At 39.2% G+C, this 18,087-nt stretch overlaps 1 protein-coding gene across 1 annotated transcript in view; it reads left to right on the forward strand.

Moving 5' to 3' along the window:
• PSPC1 (paraspeckle component 1) overlaps window positions 1-18,087 on the forward strand; it is a 103,350-nt gene that overhangs the window by 84,382 nt on the left and 881 nt on the right. Inside the window, exon 9 of the transcript XR_002076559.2 lies at window positions 16,187-16,285. The gene's annotated coding sequence lies outside the window, so the exon portion shown is untranslated. The remainder of the gene's footprint in view (window positions 1-16,186; window positions 16,286-18,087) is intronic.

An 18,087-nucleotide genomic window follows, 5' to 3' on the forward strand; every position in this document is an offset into this window, starting at 1 on the left:
TGTTGTTGGGATTATCCACATACACTTCGTATATGTAATCATCAGATACACTTCTACAGACACTGAAGGTCTTACTGTGGTATTTTCTAGTAATTGACTTTAAAATGACAGAGTGGTTAAGATTTCCAGGAGAAATCTTTCAGTAAAAAAACTTGGATGTTACGAGAGGAACATCTAGGACTCTTGGGGGCTTTGATACATAACCTGGGTATTGCATCAAAAAGAGCATGAGAAGCTTTTGTACAAGTGTTGGGAGAGAAAAGGCATGTGATACACAGTTTGAAGAAACTTTCTCACTTGGTCTTTTATTAATCCTATTTAAGAATGGTAATGTTTCCAGTTCTCTAAAGGGTTTCTTATAGGCTACCAATTCCCTTCTGCCTCATCCTGTTTCATGTGCTTGCTTCCTTTATCATGTTCTTGGAGTTTAACACCCCATTACTGTTCAATTGGATGGATTGTATGGATTTTTAAAATTATTTATAAAAGAGGCATTGCTTGCTTTTCTGAGTTGCCTTTACAGCGATTTGAACTATTTCTGAGGAGATAAATTAACATTTTTCGTAGTTACATAGTAGACATTACCGAGTTCCTGCATTTGGGTTTTTATCCTTCATATATTTTATAGTAAATGCAAATTAGTATAAGTTAGGAAGAATGGGAATGCCACTGAGTCTGGGAACCTGAAGAAAATAGTTTCCTGTTTTGCCATTTCTTTTTGACCTCAGAACTGATGAAAAGTTGGGAAATAAATGTCTAAGTGCTATATTTAGGAATGATTTAAAAATTTTCCAGTTTGCATTATGGTACGACTTTAAATCAGTATGTTACACTGGTACATATTATCTAACATCTACAAGGAGGACAAATAAGTTGAGTCAACTTGAGGTAGCCAGAGTTGTAATGTGTTTTTTTTTTCTATATAGCTAATATGTTCTATGTGAAATAGAAGTCTATTTTAATATTTACTTGAGCCATAGTTAAGTTTTCTATCCTTATGCTCAATAGTGTGAAAAGAGAATGGGTTTTTAAGACCATTAGTTAGCTGTTTGAACTAATTTGTATAACTTTTTCAGACATTTTTTTCCTCAGCATTCAGTATCTTTACCGTTTCATTAATTTCCCATGTCCATCATCCTGCCTTTATTTAGCTCTCCTCCTCATCCCAGACTTCCCTGTACAGTCCTGCTTTTTTCTGCTCCAAACTGAGCTGTTGCTGTTGCGAACAGCTGTAGCAAAACCGTACCCGTTAGAACTTCAGTGGATTGTATGTGCTCTTGGCTGGATCACCATTAAGCGAACGCTTGAGAATTTGGCAGTAACTGTTCTTTCTCTGTTTGTTCCTTGCTAGTTTTTTTCTTTTAGATCGCGCTTGCATATGCACACACAATAGCATAGGTGCTAGTACTACCATGAGTTTTTTAGAATTTTATCACATCGTTAAAAATAACTTAGGTATTAAAATGCTAATTTAATTTACATGTGTTGTTGCTGTCATACTTGGATATATGCTAACATGTATTTCGGCAGTGAAGTGAATGATTTTAAGTGGATACGACCCATGCATGCATTGTAAAGGATTACTGTCATTGTTATATCTGCAAAGAGCCTAGGTTAGTATACAGAAGTCACAGATCATGGATGACTGATTCTACAGTAGGTAGCCCCATTTGTTAAGTATTCGCTACATTTTAGACTAAGAACCTTAATGTGGGGGACCTTTTTTTAAGACTGGGTAGGTGCAGGTGCTCCTCTTGTTGACCAGTTCCAAACTCTAGTAGTGGCAGAGGTTGGAATACAGCGCGAGAATTACAATACACTGAAGAAAAGTCCTAAGGGAAAACAAAACGATGGTAAACATCAGTAGGGGGTAGCATCTTTGAGACTTGCATTATATTTGCATGATGTTGGTGGCAGGCCAAAGTAAACAAAAATTCAAGAAAGCACACAGGAATATAAAATAAGTCTTGGTCTCTTGTTGTGAGTAAAGAATGCATTTTGTTGTGATTGACCTAGAGCATCACATGCAGTAGGTTATCTCGTATCTCATTACCCATTTTAAAAAAATAGCTTGCTGTGTGTTCAGCTCCGTGGTGGTACTGGGTATATTTGGGTGACTTCACATACTACACTTGAGACCTGTTGTCCAAAATGAAGTGTTACAGAGAGTTTGGAGAAGAGAAATGAGTAGAAGATAAAAACTAACTGGGAAAGATTTGCATAGGATGAGAGAATGTTGTTGCTTAGGAGTGTGAGATTTAAAGGACCGTTCACAACAAAAGGGGGAGAATTCTTAATGTGTGTGTCCAAGGATTTGAGGAGGTACAAGCTCCTGAGTATCATCTTCAAGATGAGTTACATCATGTCTTTGGGAGCAGGTGCTATCAGAGAAGGCCCATTATGAACAAAGATTGGGAGCTGATAACTGTGCGTGAAGCTGGTAGTCCAAAATGAGAGTAGAAAACTAATCAGATATTGGGAGTCTTTTGGTCAGAGAATGATGGTGGTACGATTAATATTGTCCAAAAAGTTAACTTTATTGTAGGAAGGGTGTATTTGTAGTAACATAGACTGCAGGCAGGGAAACGAGTTTTTATATGGTATTTGGATTGGAGAGGAAGAGTAGAAGTCAGGACTTCAATTAATTATGAAACCGTCAGGGCTTGGTGATTAAGTGGATGTGGGGGCCAGTTATGTGAAGGAACGCAAGGATGACTGATTTTAACCAAATGGTGGGTAGTTTTGGTGCTGCCAGCTTCCAAGAATAGGGCAGCAAGGTCAGGATGGAAGGCTTCAGGTACTTGTGACACCTTGTAAGGGTTTCAGCATGAAAAATTATGCTTAGGAAAAGGTCTTGGCTCATGAGTTTTGATTGTCACCAAAAAAAGTTAATAGTTCATAAAGTATGAGACAAATAGTTCACCAGTACAAAATTTATATAGGTTGGGGGCTGGGATACCTTCTAACCATCTATGTAGATGGAGCTGCTTAGGTAGACTTGGAAGGGCTTGGTGAACGGAGTCTCATACTGGATTACATTTAATCCATAAATACTGCAGTTGTGTTCATTAGTTACAAAAACAGTCTGTTACAGAAATGGACATTTACCTAATTTTTTCATATTTGGTTAGTGGTCAGCACAAGGAAATGTGGAAACCAGAGGGGGATTAACGCCTGTTGTCTTACTCCTCAAAGTTGAAAGTTACTTAAGTAAACCCTGTATTATAGCCATCATCTAAATACTTGAGATCTGGAAATAATCCTTGTCACACTATTGTACTTTAGAAAGCATTAACAGCCAATATACATGAACTTACCTTCAAATACTATTGACACGTAAACTACTTAATGTATTTTTGAATTATTTGAATGATATCCATCTGTTGTACAAACGAGGAGGTATAAACTGGTCTGTAGTAAAAGTAAATTTTTCTATGCTGTGTTTGCAAGTCACCTGACTTCTCTGTCCAGGCATAATCATTGTTATAAATTTCTTGTGTATCCTTCTAGAAGTTTCTGTGCACTCAGGCATATTTGTGTACATTCTTAGTACATAGGCAAGCACACTGTACACATTTGCCATTTACTTATTTCCTCACAATATTCTGTTTTGGGGATTGTTCCAAATGCATAAGTGAGAGAGAAAGATCCCTTGTTCCTATACCTGTTGGTAGGTCATTGTCAGGTGTATACCAGATCTTTCTTGGCCAGGGATGTTTCCTTCTCCTCTCCCTTATATGCCCTAACATATGTCTTAGGATATGTGTTATGAAGCATGCGTGTGAATGTATATACAGGATAAAATTTCTACCAGTTAAATCGGTCGTGGTGTATGTATGTTTTTATAGAGTTTTTTTTAGATGTTGCCTGCCTCACTATAGACAGAACTTAGCTTTATTCCCTGCAGCCCCCAACCAAATGCATAAAGTCAGTAAAGATCACATGTTAATATAACCTGATGGGATTATTGTAGGTAATAGTGGACGTTTTGGAATAGAAATTATGTAATTGAAATTGGAAGAGCTTTAAAGTCTCAAGTTGGCTTATAAGAATTCCAGGAATTAGAGACCTAAAGTCTTGTGCTTTAAAAATTAGATTACATTAAGTAGATGCCTGTTTAATTAAATGAACTATTAATATCTTCGAGAGAGTTATCAATATGTAAGATTTTTAAAGGACTTGGTGAACATCAAACTTGGTGAACAGTTGACACAATTTAATAATGGGTTATTTTATTGTGATAGAGAAAAGAAGGGCATTTGACTCCAATTCAAATTGAAGTCTTTAATTTAAAAAATTTCTACAGTTCTCCAGTGATGGGGAAATGGGCATTACTGTGCCCAGATAGCTAACTTGAATTTCATTTCTTAAATAATCAGTTATAGGAAGAACCATAACTCTTCTAGAAGAATTCCCATCTGTGGTATTCATATTATGATTTCACTTTGAATTTCGAATCTTACATTAATTTGGAAATACTGGAGGGAAGTAGGTATTTCATTTACAAACCAAAAAGGATGGAGGCTGTAAGCTGTATTTTAGATTAGCTCTGCTTGGAATTAATAAAAAGACATCTGTGTACATTTCTAAAGAATTGTGGTTTGTTATTCAGTGGATTATATAAGTTTGAAGACTCATAGCAAAATGAAATGATTGTTTTGTGTGCTTTATTTACTTTTTTAAAGTAAGTTCTGTAGCCAAACATGGGCTTGAACTCACCATCCCAAGATCAAGAGTCGCATGCTCTAACCAACTGAGCCAGCTCAGACCCCAAAGTAATTTTTTTAATTAAAAAAAATTGTATCTTCAGATAGTAACTGTAAACAATTATGTATATATATTGTTTACCCAAGGACTTGAATGAGCAATTTGCCATTTCCAAAACTAATCTTGGTCAGAGATCATTTATTCCACTTTATTCTTCAATATCCATCATAAATTTGAAGTATTCTATCTCCAAGGTATGACTAGAAAATAAACATTGTTTTGTTTCACCACCTCATGTAGTTATTAGATTTCCTAAATACATTGAGCAGATACTATGGCAATACTAGAGAGTTTCTGACTGACTCCTAATAAACACTGGGGATACAGCTGGTCTGGGGAAACTGACCTGTCCATTTTAGGATGGTCAGAGGAGGCTTCTCTAAGGAGATAGCTGATACCTGAATGATCAGAAGAGGGGACTTGCAAAGTTGGAGGTGTTGAAGGTGAATCCAGTTCAAGCTGAGAGGATTATCATTTATGGCAAGGAAGAGGAGAATGTGGCTCGAATTAAGTGAACAAGACAAAGGTGATTCTTAACCCTTTTTTCTCTCCCCCCCGCCCCCATGAAATTTTAACACAGCTGTTCATGTCCTGTAAATATATGTTCTGTCCATGCTTTTACACATGAAAAGGGATTTTTGCCTTCCCCTACTCCCACCTTCAACTAATTTTCTCCCCCTGGGGATAATACTGCCCCACTGAGTAGGCAGGATGTAGACCAGGGTATGCCATAGTAAATAGTTGAGGTCTTTTCTTTTTTCTTTTCTTTTCTTTTCTCTCCTCTCCTTTTCTTTCATAAAGATTTTATTTTTAAGTAATCTCTACACTCATCATGGGGCTTAAACTCAAAATCCTGAGATCAAGAGTTGCGTGCTCCGCTGACTGAACTAACCAAGTGCCCCTTGGGGTTTTTTTTCTTGACGAGATAATTATGAAGGCTTGGATCAGGCAGTGACATGATCTAGTTTATGTTTTAGAAAAGAATTTTGCTACTCATGAAGACTTAACTGAAGGAGAGCCAGAATAAAAGCAGGCAAGTGAATTAAACCAGTAAGGAGAGGTGAAAAGTAATGGCTTGGTCTACGAAGATTTTTTTTTTTTAAGTTTATTTTGAGAGAGAGATAGCCGGGACGGGGGCAGAGAGAGAGAGAGGGAGAGAGAGAATCCCAAGCAGGCTCTGCACTGTCAGCGTGGAGCCAGATGCAGGGGTTGAACCTATGAACCGTGAGATCATGTTCTGAGCTGAAATCAAAGAGTTGAACACCTAACTGACCAAGCCACCCAGGTGCCCCAAAGATTATTATTATATAGAGATAAGGAAGAGGAGGGAGAGCAAACGGAGAGAGAGAGAATAAATGGATGTAGCATTAGTGGTCATAAGGTATATGTTGATCAAAGCTTGGCGAACAACGCCCTCTGAGACAAAGGGAGGTTGCCTATAGAACCCACTGAAATGAAGGAAGAAAATGGCTCTTGGGAAATGAGAAACTTGTCTGATTTAAAAAAAAATTTAGGGGCTCCTGGGTGGCTCAGTCGGTTAAGTGTCTTACTTCGGCTCAGGTCATGTTCTCACAGTCCGTGAGTTCAAGCCCCGTGTCTGGCTCTGTGGTGACAGCTCAGAGCCTGGAGCCTGTTTCAGATTCTGCGTCTCCCTTTCTCTCTGACCTTCCCCCGTTCATGCTCTGTCTCAAAAATAAACGTTAAAAAAAAAATGAAAAAAAAATTTAATGTTTATTTTATTTTTGAGAGAGAGCAGGGGAGGGGCAGAGAGAGAGAGAGAGAGAGAGAGAGAGAGAGGGAGACAGAATCTAAAGCAGGCTCCAGGCTCTGAGGTGTCAGCACAGAGCCCGACGCAGGGCTCAAATTCACGGGTCGCAAGATCATGACCTGAGGTGAAGTTGGACGCTGAACCAACTGAGCCACCCAGGTGCCCCAAAACTTGTCTGATTTTTAACCTTGTTATCATTTGGAGTTTCTTAGTCATTTGTGTATAAGTAGATGATCACACACGCAGTTTAGAATGGGCAAACCTCCACAGATTTATTTCAACTTTCTATTTTTTTCTCGGTAGGAATGTGCCCCCCATATTGTGTACCTTCCATTCCAGACTTTTTACTGGGAAATCAGCTTAAAAGCCTGCCTGTTCTTCCATGTTCTGAGTACTGGTGGTTATTCGTACGTGGCTATTTTCAGTTAAATTCTCATTGTTTGTTAGAAGTAAATGGTTCTAATCTAATAGACAATTCTTGGACCCTCCAAGATCCTGAGGGGGACCTATTGTGAATTCCCTGAGGCAGAAGCACTCTCATATGTAGGTGCTTATTGCAATTTGTTGAATCAGTGAACCGGCAATATTTCCAAGATCATACTGGAAGGTATTGGCAGAACCCAAATGAGATTTTATACCACAGAGGGTTTGTCTCATAATTGAGTGTAATGAATGCAAAATTACTGGGAATTTTTTTTTTTTTTTCACTTCTTAGAGTTTATTTAGAGAGAGTGTGTGCAAGTGGGAGGAACAGAAAGAGAATCAATGTCAAACAGGATCCCACCACCAGCACAAAGCCATGGAGGACTCAAACTCCTCAACCATGAGATGACTTGAGCCCAAATCTGACACTTAACAAACTGAGCCATCCAGGCACCCCTGGGAATGTTTTAATAAGCCCTGATGGTGACTGAAAATGGGAAATAACGTAGCATAGATGGTCTTAAAAAGGGACTGCAGGGAGTTCTGAGCTTCGCACACCATTCGGATCCTGTTTCTCCTTGCCAAGGGGAGGCATGAAGTCCTTGTGGGCTCTGATGAAAGACCGTGTGCATCTGGAGCTTTTGCTGATCGATGGGAGTATGTTGCATTTACAAATGATGCAGAGACACAAAAAGTATGAGAAGTGAGATTTATGACTATTATGTGTTTTTATGCTTTTTGTGTTTTCTGTTGTGTTTCTGCAGCCCAATTTCTCAAACCTAGTGGTAATCAAACAGGAAATTTTGTGCATTTTTAAAATGTGACCCCCCCCCCCCGCCAAATTTTTTTTATATCTCTCATCTGTTTTTAGACTTTACAGTCTCTTTTTTAGAACATGTGTTGGTTATCTTGTGTCCAAGACAAGGTATTAAAACATGTGACCACCTTAATGTATTTTCGTATAAACGCGGTTTTGACGATACCAGCATCGTGTTCCCACGAGGAGGAGTTGCTGGCTGGAGCACTGACATGAAAGTAGAAACCTGACTGATGTTCCTCATCTTGGGGCACCACTGGTTTAGTTTAGCACCCGTTCTCTACCCTATATTTAGATGAATTTAAGTAGATAAAACATTACAGTGCAGATTACACTTACTTGATGTTTAAGTAGTTTCTCTCCAGTATAACATTGTGATACTATTCACTGCATGTGAACATACCACTTTATTTTTTACTAAAAAAAAAAAAAGTTTTTTTTAACATTTATTCATTTTTGAGAGACAGAGACAGAGCAGGAGCAGGGGAGGGGCAGAGAGAGAGGGAGACACAGAATCTGAAACGGGCTCCAGGCTCCCAGCTGTCAGCACAGAGCCCAGTGCGGGGGCTTGAACCCACAAACCGTGAGAACGTGACCTGAGCTGAAGTCGGACGCTTAACCGACTGAGCCACCCAGGTGCCCCAATACCATTTTATTTTTGAGAGAGAGAGTGTGCATGTGCATACATGAGTTGGGGAGGGGCAGAGAGAGAGGGAGACGGATCCATCCAAGCAGGCCGTGTGCTGTCAGCGCAGAGCCTGATGTGGGGCTTGACCTTTGGAACTGCAAGATAGTGACCTGAAGTTGGGTTCTTAACCAACTGAGCTACCCAGGTGTCCCTCACATGTTATCTTCAAAGCAGGTAACATTGTTATTTTATGTGGATGTAAGTATATGGTGAAAAATAAAAACTGTTGAATGTCATTTGGTAATTCATTTCCAGTGCCATTTCGTTATAAATGAATGTGGTTCATACATTAAATAAACTGAGGTTCTTTGTGCAGTAATGTATGTGAAATATTCAACTTTTAAAGAACTAAGAAACTATATGGGTAAGTTCGTAACAACTATCTTGAACTAAAAATGCAATTTATTACTGTACTCCCACTTGTTTTTAAAAACTTAACCCTGGGTTTGCCTGGCTGGCTCAGTCTATAGAGCATATGACTCTTTTTTTTTTTTTTTTTTTTCCCAATATGTGAAGTTTATTGTCAAATTGGTTTCCATACAACACCCAGTGCTCATCCCAAAAGGTGCCCTCCTCAATACCCATCACCCACCCTCCCCTCCCTCCCACCCCCCATCAACCCTCAGTTCTCAGTTTTGTTTTTTGTTTTTTTTTTTTAATTTTTTTTTTAACGTTTTATTTATTTTTGAGACAGAGAGAGACACAGCATGAACTGGGGAGGGGCAGAGAGAGAGGGAGACACAGAATCGGAAGCAGGCTCCAGGCTCTGAGCCATCAGCCCAGAGCCTGACGCGGGGCTCGAACCCACGGACCGTGAGATCGTGACCTGAGCCGAAGTCGGAAGCCCAACCGACTGAGCCACCCAGGCGCCCCAGTTCTCAGTTTTTAAGAGTCTCTTATGCTTTGGCTCTCTTCCACTCTAACCTCTTTTTTTTTTTTTTCCCCCTCCCCCTCCCCCATGGGTTTCTGTTAAGTTTCTCAGGATCCACATAAGAGTGAAACCATATGGTATCTGTCTTTCTCTGTGGAGCATACAACTCTTGATCTCAGAGTTTTGAGATCAAGCCCCAGGTTGGGTGTAGAGATTACTTAAAAAAAAAAAAACAAAAAAAAAAACCATAAAAAACTTAACCTTGATTATGCAATGATCAAGGATATGTTTTCTTTGGCTTTTTTAGGGGAGAGGTGCTTGAGAAATCTCAGGTCATCACAAGAGGATAATGCTTTTTAAATTTTTTTTATTATTTTAATGTTTATTTTTGAGAGACAGAGTAGAGGAGGGGCAGAGAGAGAGAGGGAGACAGATCTGAAGCAGGTCCAAGCTGTGACCTGTCAGCAGCAGAACCTGATGTGGGGCTTGAACCCACAAACCACAAGATGATGACCTGAGTTGACGTTGGTCTCTTAACGGACTGAGCTGCCCAGGGACCGTCCTCCGTCTGCCCCTCCCCCCTTTGTTTTGATTGAAACGCCTTTGTAGGAATTTGTGGACAAAATTAAGTTTGGAAATTTTCAGTGGTATCTTTCAGTCACAAGCCATTGTTGACCTCATGACAATTGCCTTGAAAATATATATGGGTCTGGGACCTTGAAACTGAGTTGTAACTTTTCTTAGAAGTCATTAATTACGTATGATAAAAGTCATCACATTTTTCACTTTTTTAAAAAAAATTTTTGAGACAGGGAGGGGCGCCTGGGTGGCTCAGTCGGTTGAGTGGCCAACTTCGGCTCAGGTCATGATCTCGCGGTCTGTGAGTTCGAGCCCCGCGTCGGGCTCTGTGCTGACAGCTCGGAGCCTGGAGCCTGTTTCAGATTCTGTGTCTCCCTCCCTCTGACCCTCCTCCATTCATGCTCTGTCTCTCTCTGTCTCAAAAGTAAATAAACGTTAAAAAAAAATAAATTTTTGAGACAGGGAGAGTGCATATGTGAGCTGGGGAGGGGCAGAGAGAGAGGGAGACAGAATCCCAAGCAGGCTCCCTGCTGTCTGTGCAGAGCCCATCATGGGGCTGGAATCCAGGAACCATGAGGTCATGACCTGAGCTGAAATCAAGAATCTGCCACTTAACCGACTAAGCCACCCAGGCACCCCTAAAAGTCATCATCAAGTACTTTATTAGATTTCATATGAGTCTTTGCTGAATTTTACATTTCTTTGATAACTACAGTAAATGTTATGACTGTTGGAGAAAAAGACTGTGTATCAATAAATTATTTTCCTGAAATATCTAGTTGTCCTCAATAAAGCTGAAAAAAAATCTTTATTTTGTAAATGTTTTCTAGATTTCAATATTATTTAATATGATGATTCTTAATTCTTTAATATGATTATTTAATATGATTCAATATTATTTAAATGATGATTCTTATCTACTCAAGACCTTACTGTATTTTGTTTTTTTGTTTTTGTTTTTGATTTTGAGAGCAAGAGCAAATGTGAGTGGAGAAGGGGCAGATAGAGGGAGAAAGAGAATCCCAAGCAGGCTCCACACTGTCAGCAGAGCCTGATGCAGGGCTCGAACCCATGAGCCCTGACCTGAGCCGAAATCAAGAGTCAGACATTTAACCAAGTGAGCCACCCAGATACCCTTATTTATTAATTTTGAGTTGCTATATGAACTTTAAAATAGTTTTTTTTCTGATTCATTAATTTAAAAAAATTTAAAATCCTGTGGTGCCTGGCTGGATCAGTTGGTGAAGTGTGTGGCTGTTGATCTCAGGGTTATGATTTTGCACCCCACGTTGGGTGTAGAGATTACTTATAAAAATAAAATCTTTGGGGGAAAAAAACCTTAAAATCATGCTTTTTAAAAATTTGGAATAGCCTGTCATTTAAATTTGTGAATTTTATTTGGCCTGACAGCCTTAATTTTCATAAACTGTATCTTAGGAGCTCCTTTCCAGTCGGTACATCCTGCATCACGGGCAACCACTGTTTTGTTTTGATCACAGTAGATTAGTTTTGCTTGTTTTTGAACTTCATGTAAATGGAATCATAGAATGTATACCCTTTGCCTCTGGCTTCTTTCATTCAACATAGTGCTTTTGAGATTCATCTGTGTTGTTGCAGGTGTCAGCAGTTGGTTCTATCTTATTGCTGCATAGCGTACCATGAAGTGACTATGCCACATTTTGTTTGTCCAGTCTGCTACCGATATATTCTTGGGTTAGATTCCAGTTTGGGTTGTAATGAATAAAGCTGCTGTGAACATTCCTGTTCAAGTCATTCAGACTTCTCATTTTTCTGGGAGGAAATATCTGGGAGTGGGATTGCGGAGTATCGTGGATATGTATGTTTCTTAGAAACTGCTAATTTTCCAAAGTGTCTGTCTTACGTCAGTGCGCGTGATTCCTGTTCCGTATTGCATCCTTGCCAACATTCAGTATTGTCAAGTTGTGTTAGTGTTAGCCATAGAGTGAATGTGTAGAGGTATATCCGTGTAGTTTTAATTTACACTTTCCTAGTAACTTCGGATGTTGAGTAACTTTTCACACTTTTTGGTCATTTGGGTATGTTTTTGTGTGTCATACCCTTATTACTGTTTGTACAGTAGCCCTTCCCCCCACTTTATCTAAGGGAGACACTTCGTAAAAAGCGAAAGATTTACGCGATCTGAAGAGAAACCAGAGCATAAGGGAGACACTTTGAAGAACCCAGGTGGATGCCTGGAGCTGTGGATACTACCAAACCTTACAGATAACTGTTTTTTCCTAATATACGTAACTATGATAAGGCTTAATTTATAAGTTAGGCACAGTGGGAGATTAAGAACAATAACTAATAAAATAGAACAACTTAAGTAATTGTCAAAATGTCTTACTGTACTGTCACCTTTCTCTTGCTGATGTGACGTGCCTATGTGATGAGATGAAGTGTGGTGAAGTAGTATTAGGCTACTGTTGACCTGACAAAACATTAGGAAAGGACCGTCTGCTTCCGGACAACCACTGACTGTAGGTAACCAAAACTGGTAAAAGCGAAACCGTGGGTAAGGGGGGACTGTTGTAACTAGGTTGTGTGGTTTCATCACTATCTGTGTAAAAAAACCATAGGGATCTTTATTAGAATTCTGGAAAGCCAGATGATGTTGGGAATCCAGAATTGAATGTTCATATTATGGATTTTTGCTTTTTGTAAAATATTGGCTGGAAGATAGAAATTATATAATTGAGCTTTTATCATGATATCTCACTGCTAATTTGGGTAGAAGAAACAGGGTTTGATGAAAAAAATCAAAGCCCTCAGTTTGCTATGTTTTATTGCCAATTTTCAACTCAAAAAGAGGTGAGAATTTAAAATGTTGAGAAACTTCTTAAAAAGTTTATTTACTTATCTTGAGAGAGAGAGAGAGAGAGAGAGAGGCACAGAGAGAATCCCAAGCAGGCTCCATGCCGACAGTACAGAGTTTGTTGTGGGGCTCAGTCTCATGAATCGTGAGATCATGACCTGAGCTGAGATCAAGAGTTGGACGCCCAGGCGCCCCTAAAATGCTAAGAAACTTTTTGTCATTGTGACTTCCAATTAATTCAGTTAACTGAAACTATTCAGTTACATCATTTGTTCATCAGTCGAAATTGTATTCCATCAGAAAGAGTGAATTTGTGTAAGTAGTATTATTTTAGAGATTTGCTGTTTTCATGGGCATTTTCTCAAGTTTCTTTGGGAGATGGCTTTTGGATTTTTGGCCTAATCTTTCTGGTAGATTATTCACTTAATCACACACTATTTCCCTATACTCTTTGAAGTTATATTCTTTGTTGCTTAAAGAGAATCTATTAACATTCAAATAAAATTACTTAGTAAAGAATATGCTACATATTTTCACTGTTGTGAATTGCCTGTAATAATAGCATTTGGCTTATTTATTGCTTCAGTGACTGGTATTGTGGTCTGTGTCTTTGTCATGAAGGCCAAGGGTCAGATTCAGTTGTGAGCACTATGCCATCCAAGCTGTCTCTGATGGTGATGTTCGATAACGTGGCTGTCTCCCTCTCCCCCGTACCTGCACACTTCGGAACACAGGCTCCTTTAGGGTTTGATACCATGGGAATCTACTTCAGAGGAAATCATTACCTAATTTTAGGTTGATTTCTGGCAAGGTGTTTTCAACACGAGCCATTAAAGTCCTGTCTTGGGTATTTACAGTTTGTTGTAATTTGAATAGTCTCGCTCAGCATCCATGCTTGCTGAAGTATAACCTATATTTTAAACATCCCTTTCTTAGAACGTTACTTCTATTGTAGCTTATATATTAAATAATGCAAACTACATGTAATGTGTGGATGAGAGTAGGGTTGAGTACTCAGTGGGAAAGGATACCTTCTTTCACTCAAAGAGGGGAGAGTCATTGTTACCTAGTTGACTGTTAAGAATGGGCCTTCTGTAGATCTTTAATGTTTTATTCTTTAAGAAAAATCATCAGAAAAGCATACATGATATTATTGGATGCTTACATTTCTGACTATGAAAGGTATTAGGGTGTGGTCAGAAGAGCCATGTTTCACTCTTAATCCATGTTTTGGCAAGTCAAACATGAACTTCTATGTAGTTCTTACCCAGTTTTATCCTAAATAAAAACAGACCACTTTCGTCCAAAGCGGTGTCTTGTTACAGTGATGCTTAAGATTTCAGTTATAGGAGACCTTTTCTTTTAATGTGATTGTTGGCTGCTTCTCCTCCCCCCAGTATTTGACAGTATCGCTTTGACAGAGACACTGTTCTTCAGCATTGGAATTATGTGTGTCACCTTTCTAGGACTTTGCAGATTTTAAATCCAAAGTATCTGTATCATGGAATGGATGTACACGTGCATTGGCTCACTGTGATTCTTTCATTGATGTTGATTATAATCCAGTGTACAATAAACCTGGTCACTTCTTTGTAAGACCACGTCTTTAAACAGAATGCTAGTGATTTTGAATATTGAATTCAGATATTAAGCCACCATTTTATTTATTTTTTTATTTTAATTGAATTAATTCTATATTTTATTTATTTTATTTTTAGTTTAACTTAATTAATTTTATTTTATTTATTTTGAGATAGTGTGAGCAGGGGAGGGGCAGAGAGAGAGAGAAGGCTTGAGAAGCCAGGGTCTGCACTGTCAGCACAGAGCCTGACAGTGGGACTCAGACCCATGAATTGTGAGATCATGACCTGAGCCAGAACCAAGAATTGGATGCTCCACTGATTGAGCCACCCAGGCTCCCTTAAGCCACCTTTTTAAAGACTAGATATTGGCAACTAAACTTGGATCATTCTAGAGATTATCTTTCCAGGTTTCAATATATGTGATGAATGCTTTGTAAATTGCAGGTTCACATTTTTGAGAAGTTGAGGAGACAGTTATTTTTAGCAGTCCTTGTGTCATTAAGAATTAGTAATCCAGGAGAGCTGGAGTGGCTCAGTTGGTTAAGCGTCCAACGTCGGCTCAGGTCATGGTCTTACGGTTCAAGAGTTCGAGCCCCATGTCAGGCTCTGTGTTGACAGCTCAGAGCCTGGAGCCTGCTTCAGATTCTGGGTCTCCCTCTCTTTCTCTGCCCCTCCGCCGCTCGTGCTCTGATTCTTTTTAAAAAATAAATGAGCATTAAAAAAAAATTAGTAACCCAGTTGTGCAGTTTGGTTTATGGTTCCATTCTTCTTGTCAGCCTTAATTTTACTAAAGGAAATACAATGATAGAAGTGCATATATATATATATATATATATATATATATATATATATATAACCAATTTAAGAATGCTTTAATGACTTCACAGTTACCTAAGATTATGTGTAGAATGCTACTTGCAGGTGGAAATATATATAAAAGATAATTTCTTGTTGATTTGTGGCATGTGTTGTTTGAAAAAATATTTAAGGTTTTATAACTTGGACCATGGGGTCCTGCTGGATCATTTGGAATCCCCTTAAATTTATATGCAGAATTTTGTGTACATATTTTTTTACATGCAGATTTTGGGAGCAGTTTCATATTCCATCCAGTTTTCAGGTGAAATTGAGACCCAGATGGGTTTTGAAAACAATATTAATTTAGGGTAGTTATTTCCAGTGTTTTGGGGTCATGTACCCTAACAGTTGAAAAAAATTGAGTGCCAATTTGTGTATTTCTAAGCTGTAATAGTGTAGTATTGTGTATAACATTTCAGGTATGTTATAAAATACATTTTATAAGGATGAGATAATATATCTAAAACTGTATTCCAATGAAAAATCTGGGGTTAATGCTCTGTGTTTGGAGAATGTTGGTTCAAGGGATTATTAGGGTAGGTTGAGTCTTTTTCTGATGGAGCACAAGAGGTATATTTGTGTGCCTTGCCCAAGTACAAGTAGAATAAAATGTTGCAAATTAGAGTAGGAATCAGTATCCTGTGTAGGATTCTGGATTATAAAATTTCAGGCAGTGGTATGCTGAGGGATGAACCATGCAAACAAGAGGGCCTGCCTACCGAAATAAAAAGGAAGGATTTAGCAAAATAGGCTCTCGATATTTTAAAATTATTAGCAGGCTTGGAAACTCAAGGTGTAGGATTTAGTAGTGATTAATGCCAAAACATAAAATTGAGTTGAATTTTAAGTCTGTTGATGTTCTTTGAGGAAGTGAATTAATTCAAAGGAAGATCTTTACTGAGTGGGAACCGATTACGGTTAAGAACTTTAAGAAAATGATTTAACACTTCTTTTTATTGATCATTGAAACTGGCCAAATTTGATTTTTATTTCTAGGAGGGTGAAAGAAAACATGGATGAAGCTGCCTGAATATCGGCTTCTGGCATGAATCAAGTTCAGAGACTAGGAAATGCTGGTGTCAGATTTCCTTTCAGGTCAGTCAATGTCCGTTAAAACAACGTTCCTTGCTTCTTAGTTTCCTTAGTCCTACTTCCTGGTGCTGCCTGCGGACCTCCGGAACGGATGTGAAGGGTAGTTTGTAGTAGAAGCTGAACCCTCTGCTCCTCCGCGGTCCTACGGGATCTGCAGGGGCACCGCCCTTTTATCTGAGCAGTCAGAGGCTATTTTTAACTCCACATTTGCCCTCGTCTTTCCTCACTGGTTGGTATACTGACTTGTCCTTAGGTAAAACTGAACTAAGAGTAGAGATAAAATATTAAACAGGTCTTATTTGCTAAGAAAAAAGTTCCCTCCTGGGTTTTAGTGATCCTAAGTCTAGAATTTTAGTCTTATGTTCCTTGTAAAGTGTGTAAATCTTTGTTAAAAATCTTATTTATTTTTATTTTAGAGAGCGAGCACAAGTGGGGGAGGAGGCAGGGGTGGGGGGGGAGAGAGAGAGAGAGAAAGAAAGAAAGAAAGAAAGAGAAAGAGAAAGAATAGATCAGGCATGCTGAGCGTGGAGCGGGTCTCAGGGCTGAACCCCATGACCTGATCCTGATCATGACCTGAGCCAAAATCAAGAATCAGACGCTCAACTAACTGAGCAACTCAGGCGCCCCGGAAAGTGTGCAATCTCAGAAATGGTGGATTTTTTTATTAAAAAAAAAAAAAAAAAAAAAAAAAAAATTTTTTTTAATGTTTATTTATTTTTGAGAGAGAAAGCACAAGCAGGGGAGAGGCAGAGAGAGAGGGAGACACAGAATCCAAAGCAGGCTCCAGGCTCTGAGCTGTCAGCACAGAGCCTGATGCAGGGCTCCAACTCACAAACTGTGAGATCGTGACCTGAGCTGAAGTCGGACGCTTAACTGACTGAGCCACCCAGGTGCCCCTCAGAAATGGTTTAATATCATAAATTCAGATCAGTACTAGGGATACCAGCTCCATTTCTCCCTTGCTGCTCTTTCTACCCTTTTAAAAGGTAGCAAATTTTCTATTTTATAGCAACATTTACATTGTGACTTAAAAAAGCATTATTTTTTTAAGTTTATTTATTTATTTGAGAGACAATCCCAAGCAGGGGCCATGCTACCCACGCAGAGCCCGATGCAGGGCTCGATCCCACAGACTGCGAGGTCGTGACCCGAGCTGAGATCGAGAGTTGGACGTTCAACTGACTGAGCCACCCAGGCACCCCTACATTGTGACTTATTATGACAGAATTCCGTTGACGGTAAAATGTCATCCTAATACCTCCAGAAAGTATTGTTTTAAGGTTATTTCTTTTCCAACCACTTTATCTGGTGGCGATAAAGGAGCTCTTCTGTTTTTGCTACAAGGGTTGTCCCGGGGACCAGCAGCACCAGCCTTAAGGGCTTCTCTTGGCAGTGCAGAATCTCAACGCACAGCTGACCACATCAACCAGACTACCCATTGAAACGAGATCCCAGGAGATCTGAGCACACATTGTGTCAGAGGCTCTGGCATATAAGGAAACCTGGAGAAACTTCCCCCTTTTAAAGTATCTGATGCCCATGAATACAAAAATGTGAGAGCTCTGGTTTGTGTTCTTTTACTCAGCTCTAGGAAATTAACTTTGGTTAGTAATTCTCAAAGCTGGCCCTTTAGACCAGTGTCGTTCTCCTCTGGGATCAAGAATGCACATTCTCAGGTCCACCTACTGAATGTAAACTTGAGGGTTGGGATCCAGCAAAGCAAGATTCTTTAAGAGCTCTGTAGGTAGGGGTGCCTGGCTTGCTCAGTCAGTAGAGCGTGCGACTCTTGATCTCTGGGGTTGTGA

The sequence above is a fragment of the Panthera pardus genome, unplaced genomic scaffold (assembly GCF_024362965.1).
Source record: "Panthera pardus isolate Hobbes unplaced genomic scaffold, ASM2436296v1 HiC_scaffold_1, whole genome shotgun sequence".
Classification (NCBI taxonomy): domain Eukaryota; kingdom Metazoa; phylum Chordata; class Mammalia; order Carnivora; family Felidae; genus Panthera; species Panthera pardus.